The sequence below is a fragment of the Cavia porcellus genome, unplaced genomic scaffold (genome assembly GCF_034190915.1).
Source record: "Cavia porcellus strain 051 isolate PalLab524CR breed Dunkin Hartley unplaced genomic scaffold, mCavPor4.1 scaffold_2, whole genome shotgun sequence".
NCBI classification, from domain to species: Eukaryota; Metazoa; Chordata; class Mammalia; order Rodentia; family Caviidae; genus Cavia; species Cavia porcellus.
The window spans coordinates 78,941,039-78,963,972 of NW_026947485.1; the positions used below are offsets into that span (position 1 = coordinate 78,941,039).

The 22,934-nt window shown below is 47.4% G+C and overlaps 1 protein-coding gene across 1 annotated transcript in view; it reads left to right on the forward strand.

Moving 5' to 3' along the window:
* Sorcs3 (sortilin related VPS10 domain containing receptor 3) overlaps nucleotides 1-22,934 on the forward strand; it is a 591,788-nt gene that overhangs the window by 102,447 nt on the left and 466,407 nt on the right. The window lies entirely within an intron of this gene.

Sequence of the window (22,934 nt, forward strand, 5' to 3'; positions counted from 1 at the left end):
CTCTTCACTGAGGGTCCAGGATCTCCCTGGCCATTGGCAGTGCCTTTTCCCCTTGGGAATTAGGGGCCAATTTTGAAGATGCAGATTCCTTTGTCAAGGCTTTAGAGAGAAGGTAGATAGGCTTAAACATATTTGCATAACTGAAGTGAGAAAGAAAATAGAGCCCCATGGGCTGGTCCAGGGTGCCTCTAAGGGCTGCCTGCAGGCTGTCAACTGTCAGCTTCCGAGGTCCATTAGGAGCTCTGTGTAGCATCTTAGTGACAAACTGTCCTTACAGCTTGGTGGCCTATTTTGTCTATTGACGATCCTTCTGGATGCACTTGGCCCACATGGTCTGTGCTCCTTTGTGTAATTTTCTGTGGAGACCATTCCTATGATGTCTAAACTTCTGAAACCAAATTTTCATAGAACAAGAATCCTCCCTTTGAGAGTGTTTGGTCTCCTCTCCGTGTGCCTTCTCCAACCCCCAACGTGTCTTGTTGTTTCTCCCAGGCAGATGCCTGACCTTCTTCCACACTGAGCCGGCCCATCCTTTTGGTCCATTGCTGGCCTGGTGCGGCTTCTTTTCCTTCTCATCCTCTCTGGCACTTGTTGCCTGGCCATTTGTTTGGTACTTGTGGGGTGTGGGTAGATGATTAATAAGTAATTTTCTAAGCAGAGCAGAGAAGGCACCTGATATACAGCCTTTACCAGTTTCTGCAGTGCAAGTGCCCCTACTGTGGTAGATTTCAGGGGAGCAACCTGGTGTCACCGAATGCAGAGTCGTGAAGCAATTTGTACAACTGGCTTCCTCCAGCTCACATCAGCTGGCTGTAGTACATCCCCTGTGCATTGCTCGAGAGCTTTTCTTGTTTGTCTGTCTCACCTTCCCAACTACAATCCAGACCTTAGAGGGCTCAACTGTGGCATCACGTTTTCACCTGGGAATTTGTGAAAAAAATATCAGTGTTTGGAGTCTACCCTTGATTGGACAAGTTGTGGGAGGGGTTAGGGCATTGAGATTGTTAAGGAACTTCCCAGGTGGGTTAATGCACAGGCAGGAGAGAGATCCCACTATCTTAGATGCAGAGAGGTTATTTTATGTCGATGCTACTCAAGGTGTGATCCTTGGACCAGCAGTATCAATATTACTCTGGGAGTTGGTAGAAATGCTAATTTTGGCCTTCAGAGGAGCAGGTTAGGCCAGCAATCTGTGGTTTAATAAGTCCTCCAGGTGATTCTTGTAATTCTAAATTTGAAAAACACTATTTTACCTCTTCTAAATCCTTATTAGAACTAAAGACCGTTATAGGCACACAGCTGTGCCCAATCAACACTTGTTGATTAAAATCTCTCAGGGAGAATATTTTTATGAAGCAAGTTATTTTTTCCTCTTTGTGAGAGAATTTAGTGCAGAGTACCTTAAAATAGAGACTTCTTCTTGCATATTGAATCACGTGGTTTACAAATATCCAAGGATCTGACATTTAACGTTCATTCAGCTATGCAGAAATACTTTTCACATTAGAAAGTACAGTGGAATTCATTCTTGTGTTCAACAAATGCATATGGATGGCTGGAAATATTTTGGTGTTGGTCCATCTTCTCTTATGTGGCCACACAACTTGCAGGCAGGATGGGCATGGACTTTTGTGCTTGATCTGTGCCTAACAAGCCGTGTGGTTTGGTGGTAGATGCTTCTTTAGACTTTAATTTTTTCATAGTGATTAATATTTACATATACTTTTCTATTTTAACCTAACACAGAACATCAATGAAAAACTTATAATAAACTCATAAATAATGATGGGGATAGACACATTCTCATTACATTCAAGACAAAAAAAAAAAAAAAACCCAACTGAAAACATCGATACCTGTTAGTACTTGTATTTCCTAAACAGGTGGTGATAGAGCATGCATGGGAATCACCTTAGGGTCCTGTTAAACTATAGATCTCACCGAAAACAGATTCCAGTCAGTGCCTGTGATGAAGTTCATAGGCATGTACTTACCATGTGGAGAGGTTCTTGGGGTCCAGCTGATGTGGTCATGGAGGAAAACCAAAGGAGTGTGAGAGTTGCAAAGTAAATTGTTTGCAAAAGTGATCACACAAAAGATTTAAACTGCTAAAGACAAATAAGAATTTGCTGCTTTATACACAAGAGAGCACCCAGCTACCTGATGAGGTAGTTCTGAGTGTCAAGTCATGGCAATTTGTAAGTCATAAAGTAGGGTACATTTCATGTAACCAAGTGATAAATTATTAGCTTCTCAACATGTGCTTAATCTGCATTGCTTTGGCCATTGTAGAAGAGTCTTTTTTCCAGAATGCCTGAGGTTCATCTAGCAGGTTCTAGGTATATATTTTTCACCTGTTTCCTGCATCCTTTGCTATGAGTCATTTCCCTAAATAGATTTCCTACTCTTTGAACTCCTTTTGGCAGTGTGTGGTGAAGAGAAGAGATGGTGAATAGCTTTCCTCTAGGGTCTACTCTTAATTGATTGGTCAGACCCTGGATTCTAAATGCTGAAATGGATCCATGGTTTATATAGAGAAATTGACCAGTAAATACTTGCTGAGTTAGTGGGCAATGACTATATATTTAATCCTTAATGGGCCAGTTGAGGACTTCCCTTAAGAGGGTGTCAAGTTTTACTTTCCGGATTACAGCAACCAAGAGCTCAAAGGAGCTGTGGGCTTTCTTTTCTACATAACCAATGAAGTTCCTCCTTAAGATATAGGTGGAACCCTGTCCTCCAGGTCTGCAGAAGCAAAAGGTTTACATATGCCTACCCCTCAGAGCCTGAGTCTGGCAGACTCAGAGGTCCTGCTCTGAAAGGTAGCAGTTAACACTTCCTTTTAGAATTACCACCTTCTTCCTGGTCCTAAAATTTTTGGTCTATTAGAGCTTGCCTGTAGTATAAGAGACGGCCAGTAGGTGCCGCTCCCAGAACTACTTTAACTAACAATTCATCACACTGGAAGACAGGACAGACCTGGGGATCTAGAACCCAGGGATCTAACCTGATAAGGAAGAGTTTGCATTTGAACCAGATGCTTTCTTGGAAAAACCCTGAAAATGTCTTCTTCTTGGCTGGACTTGGCACAGTTAGAGCTGAGCATTCTGGGGACTACTGCAGGCTCCCTGCTTTCCTTGCTGAAGTGACGGTTCTCTGACCTCCGAGATTTATACTCAGATTTGCTGTCTACTGGGGAGCAAAGGCAAATCTACAGTTTTATGGTTCTCAGGGTAATTTTTATGTGGGTTAAAATTTGAGAATCATTTAGAGTAGTCCCTTTTTCTTCTTCCGGGGGAAATGACAGGCATGTCTGATTGGAGTTTCAATCATGAGGAGCTTTAAAACAGGAATATTTTGAGAAATTGGTCACATTTAAAAAAAAAAAAACAGTGCACTACTTCTTCTATCTGAAAATTGTATTTTAAGTTCAAGGCAAATTTAAACAAAAGCTGTGCTTGAGATGGGTACAGGTAAAATGGGAGAAGAAACTTTTGATAGAGAGGGGGGAGGAAAACAAGACATGTTATGTTTCCTTTTCTAATGTTTTGTCAGATGCACAGAGCACCATTAGTCGGTCTCTGGGCTTGTGGGGGGGCATTGGGATTTTGTGGGCTCCCTGAGCTGACTCAGCATGCTGAGCTTCCGCTGATCACTTATGTGCCATGCAGAAGCTCACAGTCAGGGCTCAGCCCTGGGGCCTTCCAACCCAATCTTCCATGCCAGAGGCATGTGCTTGCTCTGCTGTGTGGAGAGCAAGCACCTCCTCCTCCTGTTTGACACCAGGCTAACCTGGCACAGAGGCACGGGAGCGTGTACACAGAGAGCGTGCAGGAGTGTGCAGAGGCCTGGCACTGGGAGGTGGGGGGAACACAGAGTGTGGAACCTGCCTGATTGGATTCCAGAGGGCTGGGAAAAGAGCTCCACTTTCCTGTACCCTCTCTGCAGCCCATCTCGTCCTTTATCCCTGCCCTGTTCTTGCCTGTCTCCTCTCCCACTGCTGTTTTCCATATTCCTGTCTCTCTGGTTTCCTGCATGGTGGAGAGGTGGTCAGAAAACTTTTTTATGTGCAACTCAGAAGGGACTATGTCTTACTGTGGGAAAGCTGTGGCTTCTCCAGGGATGACTTTGGCACAGCAGGAAGGGACTGACACCCTCAAGGTGCTCTGCTGCTGTGTACCGGGTCCTTGCTAGCCCATGGCGTATGGCCAGTGCTGGGCTGGCTCTGGAGGCCTTCCCAGGTGCTGCATCCACAGGGGCGCTGCCAGTGCTTCCCGTTTCTGGCAGTGGATTCAACACTGAGTGTCTGAGGAGCTCTCTGGGGTGCTGTGGTGGGTGTGCCCCTGAAGCAGTGAGCAGCTCAGTGAGGGTGCTCCCCTGTGGGCAGGTGCCCACTGAGGCAGAGCTGTGCCCAGGCAGGAGACACACTATATGGGAGAGGTTTGCAGGTGTTGCCAGGCTCTCACTTTGGTACTTCTGGGGAGAGAGAGTCTTCAGCTTGGCTTGTCGGAGCTAGGGGATATACACCAAGACGTGGTGCTGGCATACTCAGGGACCAGAGGGTCAGAGCCAAGGAATGGTGAGCTGTTAGGGTCTGCAGCCAGACTGATGAGGGATCTTTGCACTGGAAGGATCCCAGGAGATTCCCCAAAACAGAGCTGGAGAAGCATGATTCAGCCCCACTCATGGGGAAAGTTGTGGGTGTGGTAACTTCCTGATATCACAGAAAAATAAATTTAAGAGGCATCAGTGAGACACATGAAAAGGCTAGATTTACAAATCAAAGAAATGGAGAGAGAAAGGGGAAAAGTGTGGGAAGAAGGAAGGGAGAAAGGAGAGACCTAAGGTTGGGGCTGAGGGTTTTATATGGTTTTGGGATGAAGGATCTGGAGTGTGTATTTCTACAGTACGGCTGGTCCTGTACCTGGCAGCTGAGTTAGAATGTAAACCATTTACAGGTGTTGGAGACTGAAGCATGATCAGCTTTTGGTGAAAGGAAGTATGTAATTTAAGGTGGTAAGTATGGGCCTGGACTGATTGTGTCTCTTGAGGCTTTTTTTTTTTTTTTTGAGTGAGTTTCCTGAGTAAATTTTGTGTCCTGAAGCTGTTTTTTTTTTCAAAGTACAATTTTCAAACCATGGATTTCCTCTTTTCTCCCTATCTTTATTTCTTTTACCCTATCTCAGTGGTATGGTTTGTGTCTTGATGTCCTCCCAAAGCCTCATGTTTTCCTAGGTGGGATTTTTCAGAGGTGGTTGGATCTAGAGTGTGTGATGCTAGGATTTTTCATGGTGCAATGCAGGATTAAAAATACTGGGGTAAAGGGTATGGGTGTGTGATTACTGGACTAGTCCACTAATTGGTTTGGCACCACCCTACATCGGGTAGCCTGGATAGAGTATAAAAAGAGTAGAAAGAAGCTGCTGTTGTCACTTGCTTGCTCTTGCTGCCTTCTGCCTGCCATGCCATGAACTGTTTTTCCTCTGCAATGCCCCCTGCCATGTGCCACCCTACCTTGTAGTCAGCTGACTGCACTAAAACCTCTATGCACTGTGAGCCAGGAAGCCTTCACTCCCTTTATTTGTGGGTGTTGGGCATTTGTCTCAGTAACAAGAAAAAGTAACCTAGAATCTGGTGCCGGAGAAGCAGGAATGTTGCTGTGAGTGTACTTGACCGTGTGGTATAGAAGCCTTTGGAGCTGACACCTGAGAGGAGTCAGGTGGATTTAGAGACATTGGCTGAAGAAGCAGCCCAAGAATGCCTGAGACTGTACTTGATGGTCTTTCTTCCAGTTCCAAGATTTCCTGTTCCTCAATTCCATGTGGATTTAGGCAACCAATAAGTATCGCGGGTGAGAAGAGATAGGGCTGTGAGCAGAAGCAGAAGCTTTCTGGCTTATGGAATCCATGCTTGGCTCTGACTCTCGTGCAGGGGATCTGGGGTCCCCAGGTGGAAGATGTGCACATTACTTTGTAATGGAATCATAGCCAGGGCTGGTCCCCAGGTCCTAATTGTCCTGATGATGGCAAGGGCTGCAGGCTGCTGCTGAGACAGCTGGGCTGGACAGAGGAAGGACCTTGATCCTGGATGCTGACTGTTGACATGGGTGTGACCTCCTCTGTCTTGCCTCTAGCTGTGCCCCAAATGTAAAAGCTTCCAGATGGAGAGGCCAGAGGGTAGATGCAAGAGACAGCCCACTGAGAGGCAGAGCCCTAGGGCAGGAACTCCAGGACTGTGGACAGGCTCTCTGGCATATTGTGCATGTCGGTTGACCCCTTGCAGAGCAGGTGACAGGTTGCTGTGACTGAGGGACAGTGACATGACTGGAGGAGGCTGATTCCCTGACTCTGCGAGACTGTTCTCTTCTCTTCCACTTGCAGTAGATTCCTTCGGGGTCCCCTGTTCCCAAAGTTACCCTTCTTCTGTTGTGTTTCAGGTCTGCTCAGTAATTGCCTGGACTAGGAATACACCCCTGGTGGGGAGAGGCCGATGTCCTGGACAGAGAAAGGGATTGCAGTCAAGTCTCAGTCAAGCAACTGGGCAGGTGGGCCATGTCTGTGCCCGTGACAGTCTCCCTCACCCACACCTGTCTACCTCTTTGCCTTCCTGTCCCTCCTGTGTGCTGCTTTTCCTTACAGGGCATTTCTGCTGTCACCGTTGAGGCTGCTGTCCTAGGATCAGTTCTTTTCTGATTCTCCAGTGTCCCTGGGCAGAGTTCTGGGATGGAGGTTGAGTTCAGCCATTGTTTCACTGTTTTTCAGTGGTGTCCATGGGCAGCTAGGATTTGTGGGTTTCATCAGCCTGTTCGAAGCTTTTCCTTTCTCCTTCCAGCCTGCTCCGCATTCCCTTGCCTCGCCCTCTGTGGCCTCTCTTGGTCCGCAGCAGATGCTCCACTCTTTCCCTTGCCATGCCTTATCCCCTGCTAGGAAAGCCCATCCCCTTCCCTTCCTGTGAACCCTTCCTGCCCTTGAAGGCCCAGCTCTGGGCTCTGCCCTTCTTGGAAACCCCTCCTGGTCACTCTAGGCCTGTCCCATCTCCTTTATACCGGGAGGCCCCTTGAATTATGAAGTCAGCCTGCCAGTCAGAAATGACGTGTTGATGCTTTCCATGACTGGGGGGAATGCTGAGGACACACAGGTGACCCAGGTGGGCACAGCCTTTGCTTGCAGTCCAGGGGGAAGATGTGCTTTCAGTAAACCATTGACAATAAATAGCCAAGTAGTTGTAAATGTGAGGCACTGGAAAGGGCTCTGGGGCCTGGGCAGCGTCTCCCAGGGAAACTCAACCTCAGAGGCTTCTCCGAGAGTCATGTTTAGGCTGAGCCCTGAAGACACAGGTACCCAGGCAGAATCCGGAGGAAGCAGTGGGTGCTCAGCCAGGCTGGAGAGATGACAGGAGGCAAATCCCATGTGAATTTGGCTTGAATTGCTGTCTTAGGCTGCCCTTGCCCTCTTCAACAGGCAGTAAGCTTCTTGCAGATGGAGGCTGAATGAGAAACCTCTGGGTCTCCATAGCAGGCATGGTGTGCTATGCCTACAACTCAGAGCTGGAGGAGGGTAAAGGAGTTTTGTGAGCCTGTTAATGTGCATCAGCCAGTAGAAATTTGCCATGGTAAGAATACTTGCACTGTATAAGTTAGTAAATGGTATAAATCTGAGCTCTTTTAGTTTTCCTTTCAGTGAGCAGGTACTTAAACTTCTCCTGGAACAGCACCGCTGCTGCTACTGTGCTGTGCGCAGAGCAAGAGGAGGTGAGTGGAGGAGAAAGCAGCTCAGAGTCAGAGGACAGACTCTAGCTGTGTGTTGCTGGTCATGTCATGTTGCTTAGGTCATCTGGACTTGGGTTCTTTCATGTATGGATTTGAATGGATGGGCGTGAGACCTGGGAGAAGTTTGCATGTGACCCTCCTGCAGGTATCCCTCAGGGTCGGGAGACAGCAGGCGGGTTAACTCCACTCAAATAATTACCTGAGGGGCCTCACCAAGTGGAAATAACACCTATTCTCTGTTCCTTTTGTTTTTGGGTATAGTTTAACTTTACCTTAGAGAGGATAACAGTCTCTGTATGTTTAATTGCACACACTCCTATCCTCCCTCTGGAAGAAGGTGACACGTGTGTCTGCCTGTACATCACACACCACACAAGTTATTGCTTGGTTCACTTGATCATCCTTCCTCACTTCCCACCTCTGGGCTCCCAACTCCCAGTGGGGTTTGCTTATTTTCCCCTTCTTCTGTACTGGGCATTGAAGCCAGGATCTTTGCACTAAGCTACATCCCCAGCCCTTTTTAGCTTTTATTTTGAAACTGGATCTTGCTAAGTCACTAAATTGCCCAGCCCAGGCTCCAACTAGAGGTCCTCCTCTCTCAGCCTCACAGGGTACTGGGATTACTGGTGCCCCAGGCCTGGCTGCCTGTTGACTGTACCATTTCCTGGTGCTTCCCCAGGGCAGCAGGAGAGGGCCCTCCTCCTCCTAGGGGCTCACTGGGATTTACGATGGGTTTTGTGGTGTGCAGTGGTGATGCTGCACCACCTGAGGGCATGCAGCTGGGCACAGCCCCTCCTCTCCGCACCTGGGCTGAAGCTGCCATATCCCCAGCAGAAGGGAGGCCATGCTGTCTGTCGCTGGTATCTGCCCTGTGTTGATTATTTAAGGATAATATTTGTGGCAGTGGAGCAAACGAGGCGGGAAATGGCTTTTGCGGGTGATTAAATGTTGAGATGATGTGGCAGTGGCAGCTTCCATCCGGGGCCATGAGTCTCAATTACCTAACAAGACAGAGAGATTTGACCAAGAGGCATTCGCTGAGCCCTGGTTCGAAGGGCTGCCAGCAGGGGAACTGGCATGCAGGATATGCACAGCTGGGGTAAGGTGCTGTCATTGCTGAAACTTGACATCTGACCTTGAGCAAGTCAAGTTTCTTCCTGTGCCTCAGTTTACCTCTTGATAAAATGAAGGGCCCGGACTAATTGATCTCCAGAGTCTTGCTCAGTGCTGACATTCTGTGATTTTATGAACTTTGCCAACAAGCAGAGGCATTCCTGCTTAGGCTTGTTTTATGTTCTAATTCCCAAGGATATATTTCTAATGGACTGTTCTCTGGAGACTCTAATTATTTCTTGTTATCTAAGAATAATTTTATCAAGTAGCAGTAAGCTATGTGGAGCCTGGTATGTGTGTGTCCCATGTGAATGTGTTCTGGGGATTCAGTGGAACCCAGCGGGTGCTTGGTGTCTGTGCTTCAGCATGAAGCCCAGGGTCCTGGGAGCCCTGCAGGATTTGGGGGAGGAAAGCCACTTCCCAGGCTGAGCTCTGTGGTTGCTGTGGCCTTGGCCATGTAGTGACCGAAGCTGTGAGTCTGTGATTCCACTGTTAAATGGAGCTAGAAATCGTCCCATTGAGGGATAAGGAAGAAGACTGTGTAGGTCACATAGTGGCAATGCTTAGGCATGGAGCAACCAACACACATTGGTCCTCTCCCCACGCTAAGTGCCAGGCCTAGGTTAGTGGTTAGAGGCACAAAGATGCCTGCTTGTCAGGAGTTCCTGCCTGCTAGATACCTGCACACTCTGACCCACAGCCCTTGGTATGTGGCATAGGAATCGGCCTTATGCTGACAGGACACTGGTCTGGGTCACCAGAGGAGAGTCTGGCTCAGCGATGATGAGACTTTTAGAGCTCTCAGTGACATAACAGCCCGCTGCAGCACAGGTCCCAGCACATGTCCCTAGCCCCAGTCTAGTTCACACCCCATACATTAGGAAGCACAGGGCCAGGTGCTCCTGGTGACAATCAGGAAATGTAAATACATGGTAGTGTGGTGGGTTCTGTCAGGCTCCAATATTGGCTGCAGCTTTGCCTGAAATCTTCCAACAGGGCACTGTGGCATTGGTCTTCCCAGTACCAGCCTAGCACCTCAGAGCGGGGATTCTCTGCATTAGGAGCACAGCCCAGACGTCGGGATTCTTGTTTGGCTGGGGGCCTGTGTACTCGCTGGAGTAGTAGACAAGGCAGGTAGATGCAGTGATTCATAAGTTCTCCTGACCTCAGTCAGGGCTTGATAACATGATGCTTTCCCCGGCTCACGTTTCCTCTTCTTCCATTACAGAAGCCGGGGTTGAATACTTAGTGTTGATGTCAAGGGTCTCGAAGTGAGTGAGCTGGTGCCTCTGCAAGGTTCCAGTCTGATGGGGAGAGATATAAAAAAACATTCTCTCAGGCCCATGTTACAGGCACTGAGGGTGCTGGGAGGCTGGGGTGGCGGAGACACAGGGACATCAGGAGCATGCAGTGGCATGGAGGTGTGTGAAAAAGGCCTTTCTGGGAGCCCAGGGTGGTTTTCATAGGTCACCTGCAGGAAACGTGCTCTGTGCTGTCACTGAAGTCTTCCTGCAGGCCACAGGACTGCTTTCGAGTGTTCCCGAGGCTAGGGACTTCCGTCTGTTTCGAGTTCTTTCTGCTGGGCTGCCTGTAGTGTTGCCAGACATTGCAAGGGTCGTTGGGGTTGGCAGGAAGCCCTTAACTCAAAGTCAATTACATTTGCCTTTTGAAAATGGAACAAGACATTTATGCTTCATATTTGAGTATTTTTGTTGTTGGCTTTTTTAAACATTTTTTTTTTCAGGTCACACTCTGCTACTGAAATATGATTAACTTCAAATGGAATTAAGTGTCTGTTCTGTGTAGGACACCCTGGCCAAATAATTACATAAAACGTAGTTTGCAGAAAAGATTGTCTTTTTAGCTTTTCTTGAAGGGCAGTGTATAACCAGGCACCCTCTGCATAGACCTCAGAGAGCCATCCACAGCCTCTTCCTGGTCTGTATCCAGGATCAACTTTACATCATTTGTCCTTTTTCTAAACTGGGGTTAGAAATAATCTTATGATTCAGGGCTCAGACATTCTTTCAGACCATCTTCACTGAAGTATTGGCTTTAATAAAAATATCTGAGCTTATTCAGCAGCAGAAAAAAATAAATAAAACTTCACAAAGCCTTGCATAGCTCTTCTTTGTTATATGGAAGCAGAGAGAGGAAATGAGAGATGGGAAGGCTGCTAGAGCAGGCAAGGGGAGAAGAAAGAGCTGGTAGGGTAGGGGATATTCTCGGGCATCCACATGCCCGGGTCACAGTGGCTCCCGTGCATGGCAGACTCCCGGGACCAAGTGGTGATCACCCTTCTGGCTCTCCCTTCTCACAGTTAGGAGAGTTGCCTAGGAATGGTCTCACCTGGGAGGAACTCACAATTCATAGTGACACTCAGAGACACTCTTGTTTGACCCAATAATTTTGCAAATGTGGAGACTGAGACCCAGACAAGAAAAATTCAACAGCTGCTCCCTGTCTACTAACAAGGACCTGAGCTGCATGGAGGTCTGTGGCAGTCCTTACGGAGCATCTTCCCAGCCATCTCTGACCTTCAGCTCAGGGAAAAAAAACTCGGAACCTCAAGTCTGGGCTGTTTTTTGCTCACTCTTCCCTTGTGGCTTGCTTTTGCTCAGTGGTGAGTGCAGATCAAGCACAGACTGGAATTTCTGTGGGGAGTGACTTCCCTTTCAAACCCCTTGTTTCCTACCTCTCTCCTCTGCAGTGATTTGCAACCAAGAGCAGTAATTCCTCTTGGGAAGATTCAGGCATATCCAGAGACATTTTCACAACAGGGGTGTGCCAGGGGCATTGCTGGGGCAAAGGGGCCCACATCTTCAGTGCCCAGGAACCCCTGCAGCAGTTACCCAGCCCCAAGGGTGGGCTTTGCTGAACCAAGAAACACTGTCTAATGATTTGGTGTGGAAGCATGGGGGCTTGGGGGTGAATCTGACAGTGGCAGGCATTTGGTGTGATCACAGTAATAATATTGATATCATTTTATGGTAGGTTCAGCTCTTGCTTCTGACCTTGGCTAAGCCAAACCATATATCTAGGTTATTAAAAAGACACATTCCCAGGCTGCATTTCATGGGTATTGAATCAGATTTTCAGGAAAGGCCTGGGAATGTATGATATTACTTGGCCCTAATGGTGATTCTGATGCTGAACCTGTTTCGGCAAATATTGTATTCCATCACTATCAGTTGTTATTTGTCAATTTTTATTTGTCAACTGAAATAAATTTGGATTTTAACCTCAGCTCTGATATTTATTAACTGTATGACCTTGAGCATGTCATTTGTTCCTTGAGTCTGTGCTGTGTCAGCTTGAAGAGAGAGACAGTCCCATCCACCTCACGGTTTGCTCTGGAAATACCATACATCAGCCCTGGCTCAGCTCTGTTAAGGCTTCGTGCCTGTCTGGTAAGCCTACTGTTTGGTGCTAATGAGACCCACCAGTCATCAAACACTTACATTCCAGGAACCTTTTAAAAACTCCAACCAGGTCTTTTCTCCTTAGCTTCATAGGAAACCTGTTTTAGGTTCAGAATTTGCCTATTATGGGTATTCTGTGGTCCTCACAGTAATGTACGTGACCCCAGCTACCCCTGTGTAGTGTCTGGAATCCACGAATGCGCTCTTCCATGGTATAGGGTCTTTGAAGATGTCATTGAGTTAAGGATTTTGAGGTGGGATGAGTATTCTGGATTATCCAGGTAGGCCTAATACAATCAAAGGAGTCTTTATCAGAGTTTGCAGGAGAAAAGAGGAAGTAGGAGATGTAGCAGTGGGAGCCTGCAGGTGGAGGGTCTCAGGGACAGGTCACCGACTGAAAGATGCTGCCGACCTCAGGGGAGAGAACGGGCAGGGGGATGGGTTCTCCAGAGAAGCCTGTCTGGGAAACCAGCCTGGCTGACACCTTGGCTTTAGGACTTTCAACTTGTGGGACTGTAAGAAAATAATTCATGTTGCTTTTACCTGCAAGTTGTGATCACTTGTCATAACAGCTTCAGAAAATGAAGGCATGTAGTAGGGTCTCATCTCTTGGGATTCTGAGCTCTACTTGGCAGGTACTGCAGAGTGGGAAGAGGGAAGTTGGATGGACCCTTGCAGCCTGTCCAGTGAGAGGAGGCTTACACACCGAAGACCTGGAGAGTTCATGTACAGGAGTGAACGAAAATACAGGACAAAAAAGTGAAAAGCAAGAAGGTCTTCCCTGGCTGGTATTGTTCATGCGCAGTGGAGGTGTGGGGGCTCCCACCCTGAAGCCTTCCTGCGATGTTTTGTGGGGACATCTTGATACCCTGGACAGAGCCTTCTCTCTTGCCCAGTGGTTCATTGCTCCTGAGATGTGGTTCCCATCACTGTGGTCTCCTGTCCTCTCCTTTCCCAACATGGGAAACTCCTGCCACTGGTTAACACATTTCAGGTGCAGCTTTTGCTCCCCTTGTGCCTCTGAGTAAGAAAGGTGGTTGTCGAAGAGGCCCCTGTCATTCCTGTCTCTGCTGTCTGCACGCGGCACTTCCTCCTGTGCTTGTGAGAAGTAAGATTTATGACGTGCACATCACTGACCTCTGTCATTCACCTGAGGAAGCCCTGAAAGGCATGTTAACCCATGCACATGGCATGGTTTTATTCATGGAAGGGAAAAAGGAAGCGGAGGGTGGAGCAGGAGCAGGAGTGAGTGGGGGCAAATAATTAAACTGGGTGCATTGTGGGGAATTAATTGAGAGTTACCTGAGAAAGGAGGGAGATTAAAAAAGAACCTGTGAGTAATTCGGTAACAGTGTGTTTCTGGCTCCAAGGCACTGAGAATTAGAGATGCAGAGAAGTCGCTCACACCCTCAGAGCGGTCTGTGCATACCCATTCCAGTGGGATCACTGTAATTGTAATAATAATGCTCTCCTGGTGTGGGTTTGAGGTCACCCTGAGCCGAGAAGGCGAAGAGGAGGGGGGAAGGGAAGCTGTTAACACAGGCAGTCTGGGTGCTGTCTTCCTACCCAACACTGGACCACTCACAGCAACCCCAGGAAGACTTGGATGGCTTTGAGCCCACCTGGTCTTGCGTGGCCAGCTGCTCTTATTTTGAGTGGCCTGTCTCATCAGGTAGTTTCTGCCTCTGCATCTGTAAGCAGCTTCTGATCCCAAAGTGTGTTTTTCTCTTGTGGGATTCTGAGACCAGATCTCTGCATGGGATGCTACAAGATGCTGAGCGGAGGCTCAGAATTGAACTGTGTTTAGGGGAGGCGAAGCTTAGAGTTGTGTGTGACCTAGGAGTGACCTGTGTCTTGTGTCATCAAGCGTTGTTTAGTGTGGGTGCTTCTCATCCTGTGGGAGACAGGGATGTGGCAGTTAAGGCCTCTCTTTAGGAGCTTACTGTTTTGGAGAAAGACTGACAGCATACAGGTATTAGCTACAGAAGGTTGCTATTCCTATCAGCAACACTGTTAGGAACAATATTCTCTAATGGAACGTAATATGGTTACAACTATGTTACATCACTTCATTGGTGCTTCATGGTGACAGATGGGAAGTGTAGTTGTAGTGCTGTACATTTGTTTTGCACAGAAGTTGTGTATCACTGGAGATTACAGATGGTGGAGGATACTGCAGGCAGACGCTGTACTATTGCTAATGTCTGACCTCCTCGGTCACTTTATAGCTCAGACCTCATGTGCGTCATATTTGATGCCCTCCACACTCAATTGTGAGCCATCAGAAGCCTGGAGAAGTTAAGCAGCTTGCTTGTGTCACACAGCTGGCAGGTGAGAGATCTGAGAAGCCCTTGTGAGTCCCAGGCCAGGACTTGTCCCACCCTACCACAGTGGCCACTCACAGGATGGTAGGTGTTTGAATGTGTGAGAGTGTGTGTGTGTTCCAGTGCTTTGTGTTTTCAAAGTCCTTCCACATCAGTCATCTCCTCCATTCTCCCAGAGGAGAAGCACAAAAGGTGGGTAGGGTTTATTTTCTTACCCCAAAGGTAGGGGTGGCATGAAGGACATGAGCTTGTGGCAGTCACCTGCTAGCTGTTCTGTTAGGCGACATGCTGGTCTCTGGAGAGAACACACAAGAACACACACACACACACACACACACACACACACACACACACACACAGGCACACACACTAAGAAGCAAAGAAGAAACACAAACAATCAGAAAACAAGAACAGAAAGCTGCCACTGACAAGAGCATAGTGAGCTACTCTCTGATGGCCAAGTGTCAGGTGCACTCCAGAGAGGACCCGTGAGTGATGACTGGGGCTCCTCCAGCACCCCCGCTTCCTGCTGCTCAGGCCTGTGTGGACTTTTGCAGCGTGCTGCCTTTTGACGTCAGGTCACATCTTCTGCCGTGGGCACCCATGCGTCTGCCCCATTCTCACTGGCATTTGCCCGTGGATTCTCCTTCTGTCCGATAAAGAGCTGAGATGGTGAGAGGGGATGAAGATGGACTCGTGAAGTTTTGAAGACACACTAATTTGGGACCTGCGTGTAAGGTTGTATGTGTGTGAACACACAAACACACTCTCAGCCTTGCGTGGGCTGAACTTTTCACACTCGGCAATGTGGAGCAGAAACTGCAATCTTGTGCATTGATCACTCGATCATTCATATTCCCAGTTTTGAGGCCGCCTTGTTCTAACTCTCACCGAAGATCTCCTGGTGGCGGACAGTCATTGCCTTCCTTCTGTGGATCCACTGAGCTAGAGTGGTTGGCTTGGCCTAGGGGTATACCATTGGGTTCTCTGTCATTGTCCCCATGCTGAGCCTCTGACCTGCCTCTGTCGAGAGGGTAGGCACTGTGGGAGCTGGGCACTGTGTGGCCTTTGAGGCTGGGTCACTTGCTCGCAGCAGGCTTCCTTGAGCGTCCAGGAAGATGCATGCAAGATAGACAGACTTTAGACAGGGATAGATTATGAAGGCGCCTGGCTCTTCTGTTCATCGGTGCAGTGACTGCACTCCCTGGTGGTATCAGCCTGGTCATGGACACCACCTGCGCTCAGTTCCAGGCAGCTGTTCTACTTGGGGCTGGGCCCCTCCCGAGTGCAGTAGCCCAGTTGCCGTGTGGTGAGACTTGGGAGACCCCGGGGAGTCACAGCATCTCTCCTATAGTTGGCTTACCTCACTGCGCAGTGGGGAAGCTTGGCTCCTGATGGTTCTCTGACAGCCAGCAGCGTCTGAAGGTATTGGAAAGAAGGCTGAAATGGGGTTGTTACCTAGGAATCCAGCTATGCCAAATGAGAACAGTTGTGCTTTTATGTTTTATGGGTTGGCCTTTGAGTTCACTGATTTTCATAGATCAACAAGTTTAAAAGCAACAGTGTTAGATGATTCAAGATTCTTTTCAGCTCTCATATTTATGATCTTGGAAATCTGTGGTAATGGCAACTGTCTATTTAGCAGGGTATCTCTATATCTTTAGTTCACTTTGTACAAAATGATTCCAGTTCCTCTCACAAAATAGCATTCCTGATACTCTTGAATTCCTAGAGTCCGTCTAGGCTGGGTGTGGCTATGAACCATGATGGCAGAGGCAGCCGGGCCAGAATGTGAACTTGAAAGGTTTCTTTCAGCGCCCATGTGTGGTTTTAATTTTCTTATTTTTTTATTTTCCACTCCATGTGCCTCCTGTCATTTCCCACTCTCAGTGGGCCACTGGGCCCAGCCCGGGGTTCAGGGTGGAGAAATTACATGGTGACCTTCTCTAGATCCTGCGCTGCATGGTAACTCAGGATTTGAATATCTTCTGAAAACGTGGGACTTCTAAAGCTTGAAGGACTAAACTTGTACTTCCAAAATGATTTTTTTTTATTTAGAGAAAAAAAGCAAAACAGAAAAAAGTGTAAAAATAATACAGAATTAAAAAGAAACACTAAGAAGTCACTAGTTGATAAATTACATATTGTTATCTTTTTTTTGTCTTTTTCATTTTTATCGGTACCAGGGATCAAACTCATGACCGCCTGCTTGCAAGGCAGGTGCTTATGCCACTGAGCTAAATCCCCAGCCCCTCATATTGTTATCTTAGTAGTAATTGTTCGAGTTACAAAATCAAAGCATAAAAAGTGGACAATCAAACAAGGATGGTACAAAATATTATAGGATTGGAAGTTCCATTCAATCCCGCTATTCCCCTCTGGGGTATTTTCCCAGACAAATTGAAAAGATCATGTCACAGTGATATATGTGCACCTATGTTCATAGAAGCACAATTTGTAATAGCTAAATCTTGGAAACAACCAAAATGCCCATCAACCGCAGAGTGGATGAAAAAGATATGGTATTTTTATATAATGGAATATTACTCAGCTATAAAAAGGATGATCTTGAGGCTTTTATAAGCAAATGGAGGCAACTTGAGACTATCCTCATGAGTGAAATAATTTTTGCAAATATTTGCAAATATCACATTGTTTCTCTAGTATAAAAAGTAATATAAACTGAAGAAGTAATAGATTTTTTTTTTTGGTACCTGGGATCAAACTCACAACCACATGTTTGCCAGGCAGGCACTTATACCACTGAACTAAACCCCAGGCCCCTGAAGGAGTAATAAGGTCTAAAATGTATAATAGATATTGTAATAATGAAAGGGAAGGAAAGTGCTCTAAAGGATATAACTGTATATATGTTTAAATGTGTAAGATAGATAACCAGACTGCTAAGTTTTTGTTAGTTTATCAAACAGAGTAGTTTGTACAGAATGGTCTTTGAAGGACAGAGTCTGAGGGTCTGAGGTCGCCTGTGTTGGGAGCGGTGGTGTGCACAGGACAGTTGTGTGGTAGGGGGTGTATCTGTGGGGGTGGGTTGGGCTGTAGGTGGTGTGTGTAGAGACAGTTCCCTGACATCTTTCTGCTGCTGCTTCTCTGTCTTTTCCTTTGCATGCATTTGCCTTAGCAGTGTGTTTGCTATTTTGTTTTATAGAAGTTATTCCAAATCCTTCAAAATACTAAACCTAAATACTCTGAGATGAAAGACTTCTGTGGCCGTTGCTTTTGGGAAAATGCTGGGTGTTATGTTTTGCTCTTAGAGATTCACAGGGTGCTCAGATCTATTTCAGGCTCTGAGAACACCACCAGGGAAGAATCCTGTTTATCTCTATTTAGTCTATGGTTTTCCAAACTATTTGACCACAGTCTCCTTCATTCCTCTAAATGATACCTTTTAACATCCCCTAGGACTGGTGCTCTTTGGTTCATGGCTAGAAGACTGCAGACTTGTGCTTCTCAGCCAGGGTGATTTTGCTTCCCAAGGGACAGTTGGTAAAGTCCAGAGGTATTTTTTATTGTCACAATTTGACAAAGGTGTGGCTGCTGGCATCTTCTGAGCAGAGCTGGGGAGGCTTCCATCCACCTGTCCAGGTCAGCCGCCCACAGTGGGGAATTACCTGGCCTCAAAGCCATTAGTGCTGAGATTGACAACCTCTATCCTAGAGACAAACAGAATCTGCTTAAATACAACACAAGGCCCTGTGAAATTTGGGCCCTGGATCCAAGGTTTTTATGACAAGAGTGTTTCCTGGACAGGGCTGATGGAGAGGCACCAGGTGTCATCTCCCTGTGCACTGCTGTCATAGATCTCTGGTTCCCCTTCACACTCAGAGCTCATTTAGTTTCCTGGATTCCCCACACCTGAAGAGGGATGAATCCCTCCCTCCCCCGCCACTGAGTGTCTGGGATCATCAGCTGACTGTGGCTGTCATCTTGTTCTCTTGTTCCTTGGCGGAATTGAGTGGTTTAGCACCATTACAGGAGGAGTTGTTTTCCCAGTGTGCAGATCAAGCTTTATTTATTTCTTTAATCTTATCCCAAGCCTCTTTTCTTTTTCTTGGATTGGCTGGGCTCTGCTGTTCATTCTGGAGATGATGTCGGTTGGGTGGGGGAAATGTGCATGCTGTCAAGCACAGGAGCCTTCGGGATGGGAACTCTTACGGCCTCCTTGGTGATTTATATGCTTCCATAAAGCACAGCAGAGATGCCTGTTAGTCAGCACAACTCTCACCTGCAGCCCCACTCCATTTCAGGAAGTAAGTGGGGACTGTTCCAGTCCTTGGGCTCTCTGATCCCTAATCAGGGAACAAACAGTGCTTTGGGGCCCAGGGCCCTTTGAGAATCTGATGAAACCAAAGAACTTCTTGTAGACACTGTGTGCCAAGGGGTGTCAGGACTCAATGAATCTAGACAGTGCATAGACTCCCTAGTGTGTGTGAATTCAGAATTTCACATGACTGATTTACAAGACACACTCTGGGGGCTGTGATGCTTTGGTGGCTCTTTAGGGAGCATTAACACTGAAGCATATAAGAAGGGTCCATTTCAGACCTGATCTCAGTGCTCGCTTTCCTAGGGAGTCAGAGTTGACAGAATGAATCAGGACCTTTGTGTTCAGCATAATTGTTCATTAATTCAGCATATTTATGTAGTTCCGTGGGTCAGTTCTGTTTTAACCTCTGAAGAGTCAGAGGTGAAAAAACCAGTCTTCCTTTATCTCAGTGTTAAAGGATACAAGAGAAGAAAGGAAGGAAGGAGGGAAGAAAAAAAGGAAGTAAGGAAAGAAGAAATAAAAGAAGGAAAGGAAGGAAGGAAGCAAAGAAAGGAAGGAAGTTGGATCCTGGAGACTGAGGCTGAGGCACGATGTTCAAGGTGCAGCATGCCCCTTAGGATCTGAGCTGGGCTGCTGTGACCACTGGCTCCTCAGGTTTGCAACCCATGTGGTGGGCTTGAAGTGTGCACAGGTCCAGACAGACCACCCTCTGTGCCTGGCAGTTGGTTCTGGCTCCAAGATTGGTGAGAGAAGCATTTTAAGTACCTTATAGGAAACATCTAGAACCTCGCCCTGTCCCAAAGCAGCACCACCCATTCCCCCTTTTGAGTGTCCCATGTGGTGGGCTTGAAGTGTGCACAGGTCCAGACAGACCACCCTCTGTGCCTGGCAGTTGGTTCTGGCTCCAAGATTGGTGAGAGAAGCATTTTAAGTACCTTATAGGAAACATCTAGAACCTCGCCCTGTCCCAAAGCAGCACCACCCATTCCCCCTTTTGAGTGTCCTCTGCAGAACACTGCAGACCTCCCACTGGCCCATCTTGCTCTGCCAAGAGCAGCTGATGCTTTGGCTGGACTTCTGCAAGGTGCTCACCAGCACAAACCGGAAGACCAGCAGAGTCACTAATGGTGTCTGGTCACTGGAGTGACTCCTCATTTGTTACAGACGAGGAGCAGAGGGCCTGGTCCCTGCCTCAGGATCGTAGGATGTGACTCAGTTGTGGTCCACAGCCTCACATTGCCCCTGCAGGAGGAGCTGTGAGGCAGCTGGGTTGGGGGAGGGTGTCCTGTCTGTGGTTAATCTGGGATCTTGGTCGGACAGACGGTTGACTGCTCAGGTCTCAGAGTCTGTGTCCACGGGGCTCACGGACACTGGAGAACATGGAGAGGGTGTGAGTAGTAATTTGGCTGGGTGATGAAAACACATTTGCAAATGGGACCTGGGAATGTTCCAGGCACCTGTTTGGTCTGCATTTTTGGGCTTCGTAATGAGTTGCAACCATGTAATACAACCGCTGATTCCTTTTTATCTGGCAGCCCGTGAGGCAGGAGAGCTACTCTCTGGCTTGCACTGGGGAGGACACTGAATGCAAGGTCTCTCCTAACTGCCGGATGCTCCTGGTGGGGCTGAGTGGGCAGAGGAGACTTCTTCCAGAAACAGATTTTGTCTGCGCGAGGCAATGATCATCTCCCCAGCAGAGGGGCGATAAAGTCCATGGCAACTGAATTCAAAAGAAGAGATCACTTTTCTATAATAGCATCTTCTTGTTCTCCTTTAAAGGATGCCAGGCCCACTCCACCAGTTCTGAGCCCCCTGTCAACTGCTGTGGAGCATAAAAGACCACACAGAAATTACGGCTGTAAGCAGGTAATGAGAACCAGGTACAAGTTGGGGATCTCAGCCTGTGCAAACAGGGGTTACAATCGTGGGTTTATATGGCTCCATTTTCTGCTTTCAATATAGTCTGTCAACATCTCAAACTGAGGAGCCCCAGGCTGTGGGCTGGGCAGCCCCCTCCCAGCTCCTGTGTCAGGAGAGATTTATTATTCTTACAGAAAGACTCTGCTCATAGCAACTCCATCAGATGGGCCTATGGAGGGAAGTTTTTATTTTATTTCATTTTTGTTGAGAACCACAGCTCTGCAGAGACATTTGTTCTGTCTCCCAGGGTAGTTTCCAAATCAGCGTGAGGAAGGTAGAGAAACTGAATTAGGCAGTGGCTGAGTTGAGAGAAAACTAAAATGCAGCCAACAGGCCATTTATTGTCTCACAGTGGGAATAGTAGACTGGAACAGGAACGGTAATGTCTGTCAGTTGGGAACTGGCTAAATCTATAAAGTGGAATACTATGCAGCTGTTAAAAGAAATAGAGAAGATTGTTCAAATTGGTAAGGATTGATCTCCGTGGTGTAATGGAAAATGGGGGAAATACACAGCACTGTGCAAGGTGTGAGTTATGATTCTATTGGTACTAAACAGTGATGTGTAAAAGTGAAGTTTGTATCTATAGAAACAGCAATCTCTTGGCAGGTTTATAAAAACTTGTATTTTTCACTAAGGAAGCTCTCTGTTGAGAGATAGGAGAGCCAGGATAGGTTTTTATATAAATGCTTTTGTGCTTCTCAATTTGTATTTTTCTTTTCTCTTTTTCCTGTGTGCTTACACTACTTTCTCAAAAGTCACTTAGTGTTAAGAAATGAATTCCACACGGAACAATGCCTGGCAAGCTTTGCTCTTGGATAAATGAGTGTATTGTGGTTTGAATGTGAGGATCCGATGCTGCCCAGAACGAAGGGTTGAATGTGGGAGCTCCCATGACTGTGTAGGCTTTATCACTGCAGGTGCTGAGGAGAAACAGAGCTATCAGGTGAGGTACAGTTTCACCCTCATTGATGGGGATGAATTGAGAACACTGTGGTGCTCATAAATTGCATTATACAGCACTGATTTTTTACATTCCATCCATTGTCTATTAGAATTTTAGGCCACCCTCCTAACCATGTCCCAGTCTTCCTCCACTAGGCTGCCAGGCCTTCTCAGCTGATGTCTTTATGCTTCAGCAGGGTAGGGTGGAGAGCCTGCTTTTCCAGGCACTCACGAGTGCTTTCCTGGGAATCAGAGGTCTAAAGGGTGATATAAGGATATGCATCCTCAGGTGGGCGGCAGTTGTGTGCAGTGAGATCTGTGACTGTGGTGCGTTCCTCCTGAAACCTTCAAACTTGGCTGAAAAAATACATGCAGTTCAGACCTCGCTCAAGGTCCAGGCTCCTGCAGTTCCTTTCATGAACTCTGCCATGGTGTTTGTCTGCTTCCTCCTATGGTGCTGAGCTGTGCATGTTGTACAGGCCTTCCAAGTCTGAGAGCATCCTCTGGGGTGTTTGGGGCAGTCAGTCATCCTTGGCAGCTTGATTGGACCAGGAGATGCCCATGGAGGGGTCTGGATGGTGAAGGTGCTGCCTTCTTCCAGGGGCTAGCCCTTTGGTGAGTTCGTAGCTCAGGGCCCCACCAGCAGGTATCAGCTGGCTGGGGAAGGCAGGGCATTTGGAACCATGGTCATGAAGGGTACAAGTGCTCTCTGGCTCTGTCTGAGCCTGCTTCCAGGCTGCCATAGGGCGAGCGGCTCTTCTCCACCACACCCTTACACTGTGCAGTGGAGCCATGTTACATTGACTGAAACCTGTGGAACTAATTGTTTGAGTCAGGTATTTTGTTCCAGCAACACAATGGTAACCGGCATAGTGCTGGAACCCAGAATCCCGGCAGAGAGTGACCAAAGAGCCAGAGGCAAGCTAGCTCTAGGCCTCTCTGGGAAGTTTGCCCAAAGGTATGTAAAAGGTATCTTAACTCTTCCCGACTTCTGAAGGGCTGAGATTTATTCATCGCTTCACTCAGGACAGAGGTTAACACATTTCGCCCTGAGCTCTGCTTTGAAAACCCAGGCAGGCGGGTATGTATGATGGGTTGCAGATCTCCCAGGGGGCTCTTTTCCCAGAGCATATTTCTGTGATGAGAAATACAAAAAC